The following is an 18,477-nucleotide window of genomic DNA, read 5'->3' as shown; positions in this document are numbered from 1 at the left end:
TACCCAGAGAGGGGGAGGTCGGAAGTAGCCCGGGGGTAGCCGACCCTGGTTTGGCTCCTGAAGTGCCGGAACCCATGTCAGTGTGTTATATACTGTGTTTGCTCAGCCTGCTGAAGGCCTGAGCCTGAACTGCTACTGCCCCGCCATGTCCAAGGGCCTGGGCTGATATACTGTGTTTGCAGACCCTTTATTCCCTCAACGCTTGCTGAGGGGTAAGGAGATGCCCTGGCTCCCCGCCATGCCTGAGAGGGACGAGCCCCGACACCGCCGGCTTTACAGGGGGTCATGGTGGATAAACAGCTGAACATGAGCTCTCAGTGTGATTCTGAGCCAAAAGGGCTAAGGCAGTGATATGCAGGCTATGTACACAATACAGCTTATGTCAATATAAATTGTGTCACTTATAAGCCTCCCCACCAAGCAACATAAGTTACGCTAACCTAAGCACCGACATAGCTAGTGCCATTAACACAGGCTGGAATAATTAAGGCCTGGTCCACACTACGTGTTTAAACCGATTTAACGCTGTACCCATCCACACAGTGAGGCCCTTTATGTCAATATAAAGGGCTTTTAAAATCAGTTTCTGTACTCCTCCCCAACTAGAGGAGTAGCGCTAAAATCGGTATTACCATATCGGATTAGGGTTAGTGTGGCTGCAAATCGACGGTATTGGCCTCTGGGCAGTATCCCACAGTGCACCGTTGTGACTGCTCTGGACAGCAATCTCAGCTCAGATGCACTGGCCAGGTAGACAGGAAAAGCCCCGCAAACTTTTGATTTTCATTGCCTGTTTGCCCAGCATGGAGCTCTGATCAGCACGGGTGGCGATGCAGTCCCAAATCCAAAAAGAGCTCCAGCATGGACTATACGGGAGATACTGGTCTGATCGCTGTATGGGGAGACAAATCCGTTCTATCAGAGCTCTGTTACAGAAGACGAAATGCCAAAGTGTTTGAAAAAAAAATCTCCAGGCTCTGATACAGAGGCCACAGCACAGTGCTGCGTGACAAGCGTAACGGAAAGCCAAAGTATCAAATGGACGCTCATGGAGGGAGGGAGGGGGACTGAGGACTCCAGCTATCCCACAGTCCCCAGCAGTCTCCGAAAAGCATTTGCATTCTTGGCTGAGCTCCCAATGCCTGTAGGGTCAAACACATTGTCCGGGGTGGTTCAGGGTATAGCTCGTCAATGTACCCCCTCGCCCCCCATGAAAGAAAAGGGAAAAAAATCGTTTGACTTTTTTCAATGTCACCCTATGTCTACTGAATGCTGCTGGTAGATGCGATGCTGCGGCAGTGAAGAGCAGTATCCACTCCCCTCTTCTCCTCTGTGGCAGATGGTATAATATGACTGCTATCCGTCATCATTATCAGCCCATGAGTGCTCCTGGCTGGCCTCAGGTGAGGCTGGCCGGGGGCGCCTGGGTAAAAATATAGCAATGATTCCCGGTCATTCCCAGTAGATGGTACAGAAAAGACGGTTACTCACCTTTGTAACTGTTGTTCTTCGAGATGTGTTGCTCATATCCATTCCAGTTAGGTGTGCGCTCGCCGCGTGCACATTCGTCGGAGAAACTTTTACCCTAGCAACCCAGACGGGTCGGCTGGGCGCCCCCTGGAGTGGTGCCGCCATGGCGCCCAATATATACCCCAGCCGACCCGGCCACCCTTCAGTTCCTTCTTGCCGGCTACTCCGACAGTAGGGAAGGAGGGTGGGTTTGGAATGGATATGAGCAACACATCTCGAAGAACAACAGTTACAAAGGTGAGTAACCGTCTTTTCTTCTTCGAGTGATTGCTCATATCCATTCCAGTTAGGTGATTCCCAAGCCTTACCTAGGCAGTGGGGTCGGAGTGAGATGTGGCAGTATTTAGAACTGCTACGCCAAAGGCCGCATCATCTCTTGATTGTCTGACTAGCGCATAGTGTGGGGTGAATGTGTGGACCGATGACCAGGTCGCTGCACGGCATATCTCCTGGATAGGCACGTGCGCCAGGAAGGCTGCCGACGATGCCTGAGCCCTCGTGGAATGTGCCGTGAGATGGCCAGAGGGGACACAAGCTAGGTCGTAGCATGCGCGAATGCATGCAGTCACCCAGGAGGAAATCCTCTGAGAGGAGATTGGTTGACCCCTCATCCATTCTGCAACCGCCACAAACAGCTGAGGGGACTTCTGGAATGGCTTTGTTCACTCCATGTAGAAAGCGAGCGCTCTGCGTACATCTAAGGAGTGTAGCTGCCGTTCTCTCCGAGAAGAGTGTGGCTTCGGGAAGAAGACCGGGAGGAAGATGTCCTGGTTGGTATGGAAGGCAGACACAACCTTAGGGAGGAACGCCGGGTGGGGTCGTAGGTGCACTTTGTCCTTATGGAAGATGGTGTAGGGTGGGTCCACTGTGAGAGCTCTCAGCTCGGAGACCCGTCTGGCCGATGTAATGGCTACCAAGAAGGCCGTCTTCCAAGACGGCTACGTGAGCGAGCAAGTCGCTAGTGGTTCAAATGGCGGGAGCGTGAGCCTGTTTAGGACCAAGTTAAGGTCCCAGGTAGGGGCAGGGCGGCGTGCGGGGGGGGGGGGGGTAGAGACGCTCCAGGCCCTTAACAAATCTGGTGACTAGGAGATGGGAGAATACGGAGCGGCCACTCTCTCCTGGTCGAAAGGCGGATATGGCCGCCAAGTGCACCTTTAAGGAGGATGATGCCAGGTCCTGCTGCTTAAGGTACCAGAGGTAGTCCAGGACCGTGGGAATCGGGGTCTGCGTGGGGTTCACCCCCTGAGTAGCACACCAGCAGGAGAAGCGCTTCCACTTGGCCCTGTACGTTGAGCGAGTGGAAGGCTTCCTGCTGTTAAGGAGGATATGCTGGACCAGTGCGGAGCAGCTGAGCTCCGCTGCATTCAGCCATGCAGGAGCCACGCCGTGAGGTGTAGGGCTCGTAGGTCCGGGTGACAGAGTCTGCCGTGATCCTGCGTGATCAGGTCTGGGTGGAGAGGAAGGGGGATTGGAGGGTCCACAGACAGGTCCAGCAAGGTGGTGAACCAGTGCTGTCTGGGCCACGCGGGTGCGATCAGGATTAGATGCGCTTTGTCCCTGTGTAGTTTCAACAGGACCTTGTGCACCAAAGGGAACGGAGGGAAGGCATACAGTAGGTTGTGGGACCATGGCAGGAGGAATGCGTCCGAGATCGACCCGGGAGAGAGGCCCTGAAAGGAGCAAAACTCCTGGCATTTCCTGTTGGACTTGGTCGCGAAGAGGTCTATGCAGGGAAATCCCCACCTCTGGAAGATGGAATGGATGACATCCGGTCTGATCGACCATTCGTGGCATAGGAAGGATCGGCTGAGTCTGTCCGCCAGTGTGTTCTTGACCCCTGGGAGGAAGGATGCCACCAGATCTATCGACTGGGCTATACAGAAGTCCCAGAGTCGAATGGCTTCCTGACATAGGGGAGACAAACGGGTTCCCCCCCGTTTGTTGATATAGTACATTGCCGTTGTGTTGTCTGTGAGTACGGAAACACAACGGCCATGCAGACGTCATTGAAACGCCTGGCAGGCGAGGCGGACTGCCCTCAACTCCCGGACATTTATGTGGAGTGACAGCTCTTAGGACGACCAGAGGCCCTGGGTACGCAGGCGCCCTAGGTGGGCCCCCCATCCCAGGGATGATGCATCGGTTGTTAGAGTCATCGACGGTGGCTGTGGATGGAATGGCATCCCCGGCCATACTAGGGATGGGGTCATCCACCAGTCGAGGGAGCGGAGAGGGTCGGGGGGGACTGTCACCAATACATCTAGGTGGTCCCTGCCCGGGCGGAATACGGAATGAAGCCACGTTTGGAAGGGCCTCATTCGGAGCCTGGCATACTTCGTCACGTAAGTGCATGCGGCCATATGTCCTAGTAGTGTGAGGCACGTGCGAGCCGAGGTGATTTGGGAGGCCTGCAAGCCCTGTATGATCAAGACGATAGTCTGGAAGCAGGGCTGAGGTAAGTAAGCCCTGGCCTGAGTCGAATCCAGGGTCGCGCCTATGAAGTCCAACCTCTGTGTGGGGACCAGGCTGGCATTGAGAAGCAGGCCTAGCTGAGAAAAGAGGTCCGTAACTACCTCGACATGTCGCCGTACCTGCGACTGGGAGAACCCCTTTAGCAGCCAGTCGTCGAGGTACGGGAACACGTGGATTTTCCGCCAATGGAGGTGGGTGGCCACAACGGCCATGCACTTGGTAAACACCCTTGGGGCCGTGGAGAGGCCGAAGGGTAGGACTGCGAACTGGAAGTGCTGATGTCTGACCGTGAAGCGAAGGTACTTCCTGTGCGGTGGAAAGATGGCGATATGGAAGTACGCGTCCTTCATGTCGAGGGCGGCATACCAGTCTCCAGGATCTAGGGATGGGATAATGGTTCCCAGGGAGATCATGCGGAACTTCAACTTGAGCATCCATCTGTTGAGGCCCCGCAGGTCTAGGATGGGCCTGAGACCTCCCTTGGACTTGGGGATCAGAAAATATCGGGAGTAGAACCCCTTGCCTCTCTCGCCTAGAGGTACCTCCTCTATCGCTCCTGCTGCGAGGAGAGAACGAACCTCCTGCAGAAGGGTTTGCTTGTGAGAGGGGTCCCTGAAGAGAGGGACTGGGAAGGGGGGCGGGAAGGGGGTGAGGAAGCAAATTGCAGGTGGTATCCTTGCTTCACTGTACGCAGCACCCAACGGTCTGAAGTTAACCGGGACCACGCCGGGAGGAAGTGGGAGAGGCGGTTGGAGAAGGTAGGGGAAGGATCCTGTCTTGCGTCTGGTATGCCATCCCCGGACGCACCTTCAAAAGCCGGACTTGGAGCCCGGTGGTGCCTTGGAGGGCCCTTGGCTTTGGCCTCTCTGGGAGCTGGATTGGCGTCTGCGGCCCCCCCCAACCACGCCATCTACTGAGGTCCTGCCTCTGACGGGGTGGGAAGTATGGGCGTCGTGCTTGGGGCCTGAAGGGTCTACGCTGGGTGGAAGGTGTACGCATCCCCAGTGAGCGTATGATGACTCGATTGTCCTTCAGGTTTTGCAATTTGGAGTCTGTCTTGTCCGAGAACAACCCTTTCCCGTCAAAGGGTAAGTCCTGGATGGTATATTGGAGTTCTGGAGGCAGGGTGGAGGCCTGAAGCCAGGAAATGCACCTCATGGTTATTCCCGAGGCCAAGGTTCTGGCTGCCGGGTCAGCCGCATCGAGGGAGGCCTGGAGAGAGGTCCTGGCCACCTTCTTACCCTCCTCCAGGAACGCATTAAACTCCGGGCAGGAGTCCTGGAGTAGAAGCTTGGAGAACTTACCCACCTCCACCCAGATATTATAGTTATAACGGCCCAGTAGGGCCTGTTGGTTGGCCACACGGAGTTGCAAGGCCCCAGCTGAATACACCTTGCGCCCCATGAGGTCCATTCGTCTAGCTTCCTTGGCCTTGGGGGCCGGAGCCTGTTGGCCGTGCCATTCGCTGTCGTTAACAGATTGGACAACTAGGGAGGAAGGAGGAGGGTGAATGTATAGGTACTCGTACCCCCGAAAGGGTACCATGTACTTCCTCTCCACTCCCTTAGCTGTTGGCGGGATGGAGGCTGGTGACTGCCACAGGTTATCGGTGGTGGACTGGATAGTCTTTATGAATGGGAGGGCTACCCGGGTAGGTGCATCGGCAGAGAGGATGCTCACTACGAGTCCTCAACCTCTGGGACCTCCTCTACCAGTAGGTTGATATTAAGGGCCACTCTACGGAGGAGGTCCTGGTGGGCCCTGAGGTCTATCGGTGGGGGTCCTGACGCTGAAGACCCAGCCACAGCCTCATCTGGCGAGGAGGAGGAGGAGGATACTCCGGGAATGAGAGCATCCTGTGTGGTCTCCTGCTCCTGGACTGGTTCCTGCTCGAGTTGACCCGGGGAGTCTGGTGGTGGCTGTTTATCCGACTCAACCACGGGGGGGCGGGAAACAGTGGCCTCTGGCACCCGATGTTCTGAGGCGGTAGAACGTGTTCGGGGCACGGGGCCACCCTGGGTCTGATGATATGCCCAGGGTGTCCAAAAACCCCACTGTTGGGCACCTGTGTCCTGCGGGCGGGGGTCCTGGAATACTCCCAGCGGTACTTCGGGATCCTGGTCCCGTTCATAGTAGCTACCCGCCTGGGAGGATGCCGACGTGCCTCTAGACGGCCAACGTGGAGCGGCAAAAGCTGGCACCGAGGGACCGACAGACCTTACACCTCTGGGTTGTGGTGACCGGTGTCTGTATTGGTGACGGTGTTGAGAGCGAGACCGGGACCTGCGACCAGCTCGGTGCCGGGAGGTCGACCGGAATCTCGAGTCCCTCTGTCTCGATCTGCTCCTGGAAGCGCGGCGCTCACCGCGGTGCTGCGAGCTGGAGCGGTACCGGGAGTACCGGGTTGACGCTCAAGACGTCGACCGGTGCCGGGATCCTGACCGGTGCCGGGATCTTGACCGGTACCGAGGTGATCGGTGCCGAGAGCCTGACCGGTGCCGAGGTGATCGGTGCCGAGAGCCTGACCGGTGCCGAGGTGATCGGTGCCAGGAAGGTGATCGGTGCCGGGAGTCTGACCGGTGCCAAGACCGAGATCGACGTCGAGAGCCTGAGCGACGCCTCGATGCCGAATGTCCACGGGACCGTGATGTGGAGCAGTGCCGGTCTGCTATGCTGACCAAAGCTGGTCTGGTCAGGGTCGGTTTGCCCATGGAGTGTAGTACCCGCACCGGGATCCCTCGCTGCGGCAAACGTCTCTGGGGTAGAAGGCGAAGCAGGCTCTACCACGGTGTGCATCGGGGAGCTGCCAGGTGCCGGACTCTATGGCCCTCGTGGGGTCGGAGTCAACGGTACCGGCTTAGACGGTGCCACAGCAGGTATCGGTGCCGGGCGGTCCGTCTTTGGCGCAGGCTCTAACTGCGAGGCAGTTGATGTCGGGGTGATCTGCGCCTTCGCCGTCTTCGGCCTCGGGGAGAGGGAGCGGCTCGGAGTCGGTTTCGGTGCCGGTGGCGGCCGGTGCCGTGAGTCTTTGCTGGCAGCGCTCGGTGCGGTGGCGGTGCCCTTGCTTACCGACTGACTTGTGCTCGGTGCCGAGGGCGAAGGTGTCAGGGCCGCTTCCATAAGGAGCTGCCTTAATCTAATGTCCCGCTCCTTCTTGGTTCTCGGTTTGAAGGACTTGCAAATTGAGCACTTAGCCGATAAGTGCGACTCCCCGAGGCACTTCAAGCAGGAGTCATGCGGGTCTCGAACTGGCATGGGCTTGTGAAAAGCCGAGCACTGCTTGAAACCCGATGAGCCGGGCATGAGCTCCGGCTCCCAGTGCGGGGAAGGGGGAGGGGTCCCCGATCCCCTCAAACTACAACTAATAACTACACTAATAATACTAGTTAACTAACTGACTAATAATATATATAGTAATATATATAGTTATAGTTTATTATTGTACATATATATAATATATAATATATAGTAATATATATAGTTATAGTTTATTATTGTACATATATATAATATATAATATATAGTAATATATATAGTTATAGTTTATTATTGTGTATATATATATATATACATACATATACACACACATACACACACACATATATACACAATAATAAACTATAACTACTATATACAACGATAGCGAAATGAGCTGCTAGGGAGTGTGGAGGTCAGCGAAGCCGCGCTCCACAGTTCCAACGACCGACACGGGCGGTAAGAAGGAACTGAAGGGTGGCCGGGTTGGCTGTGGTATATATTGGGCGCCATGGCGGCGCCACTCCAGGGGGCGCCCAGCCAACCCGTCTGGGTTGCTAGGGTAAAAGTTTCTCCGACGAACGTGCACACGGTGCGCGCACACCTAACTGGAATGGATATGAGCAATCACTTGAAGAAGAATGGCTGGTAACAGTCCTCATCATAGCAACTGGGGGCTGAGCTCCATCAGCCCCCTGCCTTTCATGTGTAAAGAAAAGATTCTGTACTACCTGGACTATCATAGCAGCGGGATGCTGAGCTCCTCTCCCTCACACTGCTTAATGTCCTGCCTGGACTATCATAGCAGCTGGAGACTGCCTCCCCCTCATTTTATCTCAGTAACAAGTCAGTGTTTCTTATTCCTGCATTCTTTATTACTTCATCACACAAATGGGGGGGACACTGCCACGGTAGCCCAGGAAGGTTTGAGGAGGAGGGAAGCAACGAGTGGGGTTGTTGCAGGGACACCCCTAGAATGGCATGCAGCTCATCATTTCTGCGGGACCTGACATGGAGTGGTTGTGCTCTCTGGTTCTCTAGTACACTTGCCCCATATTCTAGGCAGGACTGACTATTTTTAGATACCATAAAGGAGGGATTGACTCAGGAAGTCATTCCCATTTTTGACTTTGCACCCCTGGCCGACCTCAGCCAGGGGCACCCATGACAACAGCAGACGGTACAGAACGACAGATAACCGTCATCTCATTGCCAATTTACAATGGCACAGCAGACGCTACGGAACAACTGGCTGCTGAGCTCTGTGCCTTTATCACACAACTATTTCAAATTTGATGACAATATATATCTCCAGATCAGTGGCACCGCTATGGGCACCCGCATGGCCTCACAATATGCCAATATTTTTATGGCTGACCTGGAACAACGCTTCCTCAGCTCCCGTCCACTCACGCCCTTTCTCTACCTACACTACATTGATGACATCTTCATCATCTGGACCCATGGGAAGGAGATTCTGGAAAAATTCCACCACGATTTCAACAGCTTCCACCCCACCATCAACCTCAGCCTGGACCAATCTACACGGGAGGTCCACTTCCTAGACACTGCAGTGCAAATAAGTGATGGTCACATTACCACCACCCTATACCGAAAACATACCGACCACTATGCCTACCTTCAGGTCTCCAGCTTCCATCCCGGGCACATCACACGATCCATTGTCTACAGTCAAGCACTGAGGTACAACGGCATCTGCTCTAACCCCTCAGACAGAGACCAACACCTACAAAATCTCCACCAAGCATTCTCAAAACTACAATATCCACATGAGGAAATAAGGAAACAGATCAACAGAGCCAAACGTGTACCCAGAAGCCTCCTACTGCAAGACAAACCCAAGAAAGAAACCAACAGGACTCCACTGGCCATCACATACAGTCCCCAGCTAAAACCTCTCCAACACACCATCAGGGATCTACAACCCATCCTGGACAATGATCCCACACTTTCACAGGCCTTGGATGGCAGGCCAGTCCTCGCCCACAGGCAACCTGCCAACCTGAAACATATTCTCAACAGTAACTGCACACTGCACCATAGTAACTCTAGCTCAGGAACCAATCCATGCAACAAAACTCGATGCCAACTCTGCCCACATATCTACACCAGTGACACCATCACAGGACCTAACCAGATCAGTCACACTATCACCGGTTCATTCACCTGCATGTCCACCAATGTAATATACGTCATCATATGCAAGCAATGCCCCTCTGCTATGTACATCGGCCAAACTGAACAGTCGCTACAGAAAAGGATAAATGGACACACATCAGATATTAGGAATGGCAATATACAAAAACCTGTAGGAGAACACTTCAACCTCCCTGGTCACACTATAGCAGACCTTAAGGTGGCCATCCTGCAGCAAAAAAACTTCAGGACCAGACTTCAAAGAGAAACTGCTGAGCTTCAGTTCATCTGCAAATTTGACACCATCAGCTCAGGATTAAACAAAGACTGTGAACGGCTTGCCAATTACAAAACCAGTTTCTCCTCCCTTGGTTTTCACACCTCAATTGCTAGACCAGGGCCTCATCCTCCCTGATTGAACTACCTCCTTATCTCTAGCTTGCCTGCATGTATATACACCTGCCCCTGGAAATTTCCACTACATGCATCTGACGAAGCGGGTATTCACCCACGAAAGCTCATGCTCCAAAATGTCTGTTAGTCTATAAGGTGCCACAGGATTCTTTGCTGCTTTTACAGATCCAGACTAACATGGCTACCCCTCTGATACAGAACAACTGATAACTGTCTCTGCTATCATGCAAAGGCAAATGAATGCTGCTGTGTAGCGCTGCAGTATCGTCTCTGTCAGTGGCATCCAGTTCACATACGGTGACAGTAAAAAAAAGCTAAACAGGCTTCATGGTTGCCGTGCTATGGTGTCTGCCAGGGCAATCCAGGGAAAAAGGGCACGAAATGATTGTCTGCCATTGGTTTCCCGGAGGAAGAAATGACTGACGACATTTACCCAGAACCACCCGCAACAATGATTTTTGCCCCATCAGGCACTGGGATCTCAACCCAGAATTCCAAGGGGTGGTGGAGACTGCAGGAACTATGGGATAGCTACGGAATAGCTACCCACAGTGCAACGCTCCGGAAATCAATGCTAGCCTCGGTAGATGGACGCACACAACCGAATTAATGCGCTTAGTGTGGCTGCGTGCACTCGACTTTATACAATCTGTTTTACAAAACCAGTTTATGTAAAATCTGAATAATCCCATAGTGTGGATGTACCCTAAATTGACAGAATTCTCTCCCATCAGCTTAGACCATCTGCACTAGCAGTGGTGCAACTGTGCTGCTGAAGGTCCATAGTTAGGGCCCTACCAAATTCACGGCCATGAAAAACGTGTCACGGACCATGAAATCTGGTCTCCTCCTGTGACATCGGGTCTTGTGTGTTTTTACCCTATACTATACAGATTTCACAGGGAAGACCAGTGTTTCTTAAATTGGGGGTCCTTCCCAAAAGGGACTTGTGGGGGGGTCGCAAGGTTATTTGGGGGGAAGGGGTGCAGTATTGCCACCCTTATTTCTGTGCTGCCTTCAGAGCTGGGTGGCCAGAGAGCGGCAGTTGTCGGCTGGGTGCCCAGCTCTGAAGGCAGCACCCCACCATATCATAACATGCCATGCCACCCTTACTTCTGCGCTACTGCTTTCAGAATTGGAGAGTGCAGCTGGAGAGTGGAGGTTGCTGACTGATGACCCAGCTCTTCAGGCGGGAACGCAGAAGTAAATGTGGCAATACCATACCATGCCATCCTTACTTCTGCGCTGCTCTTGGTGGTGGCACTGCCTTCACAGATGGGCTTCTGGCCAGCAGCCGCCTCGCTCGACCTGCCCAGCTCTGAAGGCAGTGCTGCTGCCAGCAGTTGTACAGAAGTAGGGGTAGCAGTACCGCAACCCTCCCTACAATAACCTTGCAACTCCACCCCACACCTCCCACAACTCATTTTGGGTCAGGATCCCTACAATGACAACACTGTGAAATTTCAAGATTAAATATCTGAAATCATGAAATTTATTATTTTAAAAATCCTATGACCATGAAATTGGCCAAAATGGACCATGAATTTGGTAGGGCCCTATCCATATGTAGCCAGATCCTCAGACTGAAGCGCCTTTAATGTGTCTCCTGCTACTCTTTGTAGCACATAGTAAAACACTGATTTAATTATTAACCAGTCAGGGTGCTTTTACTAGGTTATTAACCAATTGTAGTAATAAAATAATACTGGCTCAGCCATTTTGCTGTGAGAATTATACATATATAATAAAATTATAAATGAAACAATGAAGTCACACTACTGTGGCTCTTTTACTTTTGGGGGCTAATTTAGCTCCTGAACCATTGAGGTTTGAGTATTGCTGGGCTAATGCAAAGCTTGGAGGCATAAAAAGGAGAATCTCAAGTAGGAATATCTGACACAAGTGCAACATCTCACTGTGTCCAGTTCTAGAGTCCACAGTTCACGAAGCCAAGCCTGTTGATAAATTGGACAAGATTCAGAGAAGAGCCACAAGAATCAATAAAGCATTAGAAAACCTGCTTTAGAGTGCTAGACTCAAGGAGCTCAATCTATATAGCTTAAGAAAGAGACAGTTAGGGGGTGGCTTGAGTACAATCTATAAGTAGCTGTCTTTCTGACAGCTGTGCTGCATAACAAGCTCATTATAAACAATTATTTTTATGTGCGCAGTAAAAGTGTAAGATGACAAATCTGTGTACAACAAGATTACATGTGGAAATAGATTAGCTGTGAATGTTATGCTATTTTTGGAGATGTTATATTAAGACACTATGTTTATATCCAGCTCACAAATGTAGGCTACCAGCTCATTTTAATTTTCTAGTTTTATATATAAATAAAATTCCATAGTGTGGTGGGTTTATTTTTTAAATAAATTCTACATGTTCTGTAAAAATTGCATAAATATTAATGTTTGCTTACTATGACTCTGTAAACGATGGCAGGTCATGAACACTGTGCATTGTAAACACTATAATACAGAACTATTTTGATGTATAAAGGTTAGTTTTAGACAAATACCACTGAGGCTCGTTTGTCTGAGTTGCATTATCAGAATGCCTGTGTTAATCTCTTGGGTGTCTATTACTTTGATTTTTTTTTTCTGTCTGGAAGACACATACATTCTCTCTCATATCATTTCATAGGGGACAGAGTGTGACATTGCACCCCCATATTCATCATAGTGGTATGATTATGATATGATTATGACAATTATGATGCATTTTGTACAAGATGTCAGTGGAAAAGTTATAATCTGCTGAAAATGATTATCCTATTTGTGTGCATGTATCATTTTTGTATCTAAAGTTATGAACATTGAATGTATATCTGTATTTCAAATGTGCTTACTCTGGATAGACTTTCGAGTACAACAATGAAGAAGCTAGACAGTGCTAATGGATCATCAGCAAAGACAATGGACCATGGAAGAGCTTAGCCTTCCTGTGAACATTTCATCCAACCTATAAGTCCTGGCTGCTATGACCCAGCAAGGCATGCAGGGGCATGTGACCAAACCACATAACACTAAACTCCATTTTGGTATTTGTATTTTTACACAAACTGGACTGGAAACTTAGCTTGGAACAAAGGGTTCCTGCCAGTGACTTAGCCAGGTTCTAACAACAGGGGAAGTGAACACATAAGAAGAGGTGCCATCCGAGATATCAAATTACTAATTACATACTTTTAAATTTGTTATACATATTTGTACTTAAAATAAAAACCACAAGAATGATCCAGCCTCAGAAGGGTTTGAACAGACAGCATTTCACAGGAAAACTTTAGATTATACTTAGATATACTTTAGATTCTAGAAAGTAAATGACAGAATACAGTAGTTTATAATTGTCACAGGTTTAAAAAAAATACTGGTTATTTTCTCCAGTTACTAATTTCATTTTAAAATCAATGAAATGGACTTTATAATAGATCGTAATACTAAAGCCACCAAAAATGCATGACAAATAGAAGTTTTATGAGAATTGGTAAGCAAAGATCTCATTGCTCTTCAGGGTTGGACAAAGCAGTAATTTCCCTTAAAGTAGCTTTATTCATGGGTTGTTTTTTTTTTTTTTTTTTAAAAACAAAAGACATCTCTCTGACAAGTTGGCAGTCTAACATTTTTGAAACACTGAGTACTGAAAGTTAGAGTTTTTAACCAATTTAAGCCACACACACACACACACACACACACACACACACACACCTTCTTCCTGCTTTCCTATCACAAGTTCTGTTACTACAGGAACAAAATCTAGACATCCCGTAAAAGAGCTAGTTCCACATTGTTCTTCAAACCTCAGATCAGAGAAATGCAGCTTTGCATTTGAGACACTATATGACTGTAGTACATTTTGCGCTGCCTGCATCTATGCTGACATCAGGAGAGGAGAAGAGGACAAGACTGTTCCTAGCATGAGATTAAAAAAAAAAAAAAAAAGGCGAGACACACCCACCCACAATCAATGCAACAAGAAGGGAGAACAGTAGCTGAGGCCAAGAAAGAAGATGCAACGAAACCCTCCTGTACCCACAACTGATATCTGAAAAGCATCTGTCACTCTGCAGATCAAAGAAAGAAAGAGCAGCCAGTATTCAGACAGATAGGATCCTTATAACCTATATAGGAGAAGCACACTTTCTAAGTAAACTGTAGCAGTTTCCCAACAGAGTTTTCTTATGGATTTATTTATCAAGCAAAAGTTAAGATTAGGAGTCTGATTTAAATTATGTAAATTTTCAATTTTAGTTAACTGTAGAACTATTGCAGCTACTTTTATTTTACTCCCGCCTTCATAAAAAGCTACAGAGTTATAACAGATAATTACAAAGACTAAAGTACATGCTTTAATATAATTAGGACTGGGACACCCAAGGTGAAAACTACACCATGGAAGAGTCCTACAACCAGGTATTTGAGGCCAATCCCTTTATCAATGGAATCCTCAACCAAAATGTGAGGAAGGAGAAGAGTCACCCTATTCTGGTTTTGGATAAAACACCTGATCTTGCCTACATCACAGAAACCTTCCTCCCTCCAAGCCTACACCCCACTACACCCTTTAGCAAGAAAGTAACCATTAAACAAGTTCAGAATCAGTAGTCTTTCTTCTCAATGTAGTTTTAACAAAAAAAGCTGCAACATAAGTAGCTATGGGAGATGACAGTGCAACTACTATGTATCAGTGGGGGAAAAGTGTGCTAGTAATGTCCTGGATATACTGGTCTGTTAAGCATTATTGCTTTTAATATGCTAATGCAAACACTGTAATAGAGTATTAATGTCCTAATGTACTGTAGTTTGTTTTAACTTACCATAATACTAGAAGTGGTGCATGTGAAAAGTGTCTTAAAAACTGACACTACAGCAGTGATATTCCCAAGCCAGCATGTGTAGGGCTGGGGGTGGGGAAGGGGAGTGTATCTAGGTATAAGTAACATCTCTCACATCAAACAGGAACTTTTCCACAGTTCATTGCAATTTGGAAGTGTGATTATTATACCTTGTCTTACAAATATCAAACACCATTACATATACACAAGGTCAATAATTCCACTCCCCATACATACAGAGGGTGGACAAAAGGAAGTATCCCCATGATTTGGGGTATGTTTACACTGGAAAAAGGTGTAATTTCCAGCTTGTGTAGACATACCTGTGCTAGCACTGATCAAGCTAGTGTGCTAAAAATAGAAATGGAGCCACAGTGGTGCAAGGGGCTAGCCATCCTGAGCTGGAGGATTCTGAAGGGCTTGGGGTCTAGAAGAGTTGTGATGTCAGAGAGCAAGAGCCACAGCTCTTTGGATAGGAAGGGACTGGCGCAGAAGCCAGGGCTTTGCCAGACACTCAAGGTGGAAGAGATCTGTGCAAGGCCCCAGCATGTCCTCCCTCATCAGCAGGCAGAAGTCATACCCCTCCCCACCCTCCCAACTCTCTGCTCCTCCAAGGAGACCTCCAGTAGGAACAGGGGAGAGCAGACTGTTTCTAAAGGTAACAAATGTGGACAAAAAATAAAGGCCCCAAAGACTTCTTTGAACATCTTGAGGCAGCAGGAAGGGCCCAACCCTTTCCTTCCCTCCCCTCCCCGGCACTGCATGTTGTGGGAGGGGGAAGCAGCTTAAAAATATTTTTTAAAAAACACCTTCAAAACTAAAGCCAACCTATCAAGAGTCCAGGCTGCAGACAGCACCCAGCACAGTGCAACTCAGTGATGCCCTCAGTGGGGCATCTCTGCGGCAGTCAGAGAAGAGAGCGGAGACTGGAAAAAGCAAGATGCAGAATGACAGAGTACCCAGGCTCTGGGGGTGCCATCAGTTCCCAACTGGGGGGCTGGGGGGGAGTTAAGAGCAGAAACAAGGTCTGGAGAGCAGCATCTTTCCTGAACTCTCCTAGCCCCCTTCAAAGCTGGGCTTCCCCTGCCTAAGGGAGGAAGGGCTCCATCAGGGGAACTCCTTCTGCTACATAAACTCAGCAATCTCTGCTGTGCCCCAGGCTGGGAGGGATAGGGGAGTGTGCTGCTAAGGGGTGGCACTGCCATGGCAGTGATAAAGGGGGGCCCTCAGCCCTTTTCATCCCCCTCTTTGCCCCCCACCCCCTGGATTACACAGCCTGGTAAAAACAAGAAGGTAAATAAAAAAGGTGCTATATAAAAGCTGTGACCCAAGGTTCCAGCCCATGTGGCCAGCACACACTGAGCAGAGCCCAGCTGGTGCTATAGGCCAAGGGCCCTCAAACTTGGGGTCCGGACCCCTCAGGGGGTCATGACCCTACTACATGGGGGGGGGGGGAGTGATCTGTTAGCCTCCACCTCAAACCCTGCTTTGCGTCCAACATTTATAATGTTGTTGAATATATTTGAAAGTGTTTTTAATTTATAAAAGGGGGGGTCACACTCAGAGGCTTGCTGTGTGAAAGGGGTCACCAGTACAAAAGTTTAATAGTCACTGCTATAGGCTAAGGGCTGACTCAGCCCATCCAGGGTTCATCTTGGTGGACAGAGCTCACCCATGTCTCTGCTTGGGAGCCACACAGCTCCACTCCTGCTACCAGTCCTTGGAGTCCAGCCAGAGAGGCAGCTGCCAGTGGGTGCCGTCGCAGGGCTGGGACTGTCCCCATGAACAATCCCCTCCAAGCAGTTCCATGTACAGGCTGAATTCCCCAGCAGAGCGTGCTCTCCCGCACAGGTACACAGATCAGGTTCTCCTGCAGCTACATTGTTAATTATCCAACCCCCATGTTCCTCGATGTCCCTCCCTGGTCCCTGCCCCATCCACCCCCCTTCCCTCTCCCCTGATTGCTCCCTGCCACCCCATTCAACCACCCATCCTTCCTGACTGCTCCCATTCAATGCCCCATTCCCTGCCCTCTGACTGCCCCAACCCCTATCCACCCTCCCACCCCTGAACTCCCTTACCCTCTATTCAACCCCCCTTCCCCCTTACCACGCTGCCTGTAAGTGGCTGGTGGTGCTACAGTCACACTGCTTGGCTGGAGCTGGGCCACACCACCATGGTGCAGCGCTTGGAGTACCAGGTCAGGCAGAGTTCAAAGCCCCCCTCCTTCCCATGAATCGGCTGTTCACATGGGAAGCCTAGGAGGGCTGAGAAGCAAGGGAGGTGGAGGCAGAGCAGAGGTGAACCGGGGCAGGGAAAGGTTCCCCTGCGCCCCCCTCCTGGTTACCTGCTGCGGTGTGGGTGGTCCTTCCCGGCTCACCTCGGTTCTGGCTCCACCTCGCTGGGCCTGAGTGCAAAGCTGCCGCACTGCTTCTCCATCCTCCCAGGCTTCCCGCGCGAACATCTGATTCACAGGAAGCAGGGGGAGGAGGAGAAGTGGGGCAGACCCTTCAGGGGAGGAGGCAGAAACAGAGCCAAGGTGAGCTGGGGCTCAGGCAGAGGCAGGGAGCTGGAGCACCCATGGGGTTGGGGCCTAAGGTGCCACTTTTGGATAATGTGCTAAGGGGGAGCAGCCACTCCCCCTGCTACCCCCTTCACTACACTCCTGGTTCCTGCCATATGGAAAAGCTATATAAGGTGGGGAGTGACATCATCTCTGGGCCTCACTCCCCACACAAGAGAACTCCTGAGGAACAAAGACTGAACTTGGGGAAGTGCTGGTCCCAGGCTAAAAGGATTTCTAGCCTGTGTGGGGGAAACCTGGTAGACTGCTTGTATCATCAGTCAGTGTGAGAAACTGCTAATTCAAATCCTATCTATCTAGTATAGGGGTAGGCAATCTATGGGACGTGTGCCGAAGGCAGCATGCGAGCTGATTTTCAGTGGCACTCACACTGCCCGGGTCCTTAGGCACAGGTCCGGAGGGCTCTGCATTTTAATTTAATTTTAAAGGAAGCTTCTTAAACATTTTAAAAACCTTATTTACTTTACATACAACAATAGTTTAGTTATATATTATAGACATAGAAAGACACCTTCTACAAACATTAAAATGTATTACCGGCACACAAAACCTTAAATTAGAGTGAATAAATGAAGACTCAGCACACCACTTCTGAAAGGTTGCCGACCCCTGTGCTAGTATGTTAGGCTTAGTTTGCATTTTTGTTTATTTGCTATACAATTTGCTTTGATCTGTTTGTTATCACTTATAGTCTATCTTTCTATAATTAATGAACATGTTTTATCTTAACCAGAGTGTTCTGAGTGAAATGTTTGGGAAAATCTCAGCTCTGTAAACAAAGCCTGTCACATATCTTTCCAAGATGGAGGGGAAAGCCAACTATATTAATGAGCTTGCATTGTAAGCTGTGCAGTGCAAGACCGTATAATACTGGGTTTATACTCCAACAAGGGTGCAAGGCTGGGGAGCTGGGAAATTGGCTGTTGTCTTTTGTTTGTCCTTGAGTGGCTTAGGTAACACACTCAGCAACCTCAGTTGGGTGTGTGGCACCACCTGCTGTCATGGTGGGTGATAACAGGGCCTGAAGCAGCTGGCTGAACCACCAGCAGAGCAGTGTGAGAGAGACTAGCTCAGCTGTATGGGTAAGGGGCAAAGTGGTTCCCACAGCTCCTGGATTGCTCCCCAGAGCAGAGAGAGGGGGGGGGATGACAACCTGTCACACAGAGTTCAGGTTGTCTGCATGTGAACTTTGTAGTTGAGAAGGGTAGAATTGTTATGGCAATGGAA

Source organism: Gopherus evgoodei, chromosome 1 (genome assembly GCF_007399415.2).
Source record: "Gopherus evgoodei ecotype Sinaloan lineage chromosome 1, rGopEvg1_v1.p, whole genome shotgun sequence".
NCBI classification, from domain to species: Eukaryota; Metazoa; Chordata; order Testudines; family Testudinidae; genus Gopherus; species Gopherus evgoodei.
Note: the sequence above shows the minus strand (reverse complement) of the source record.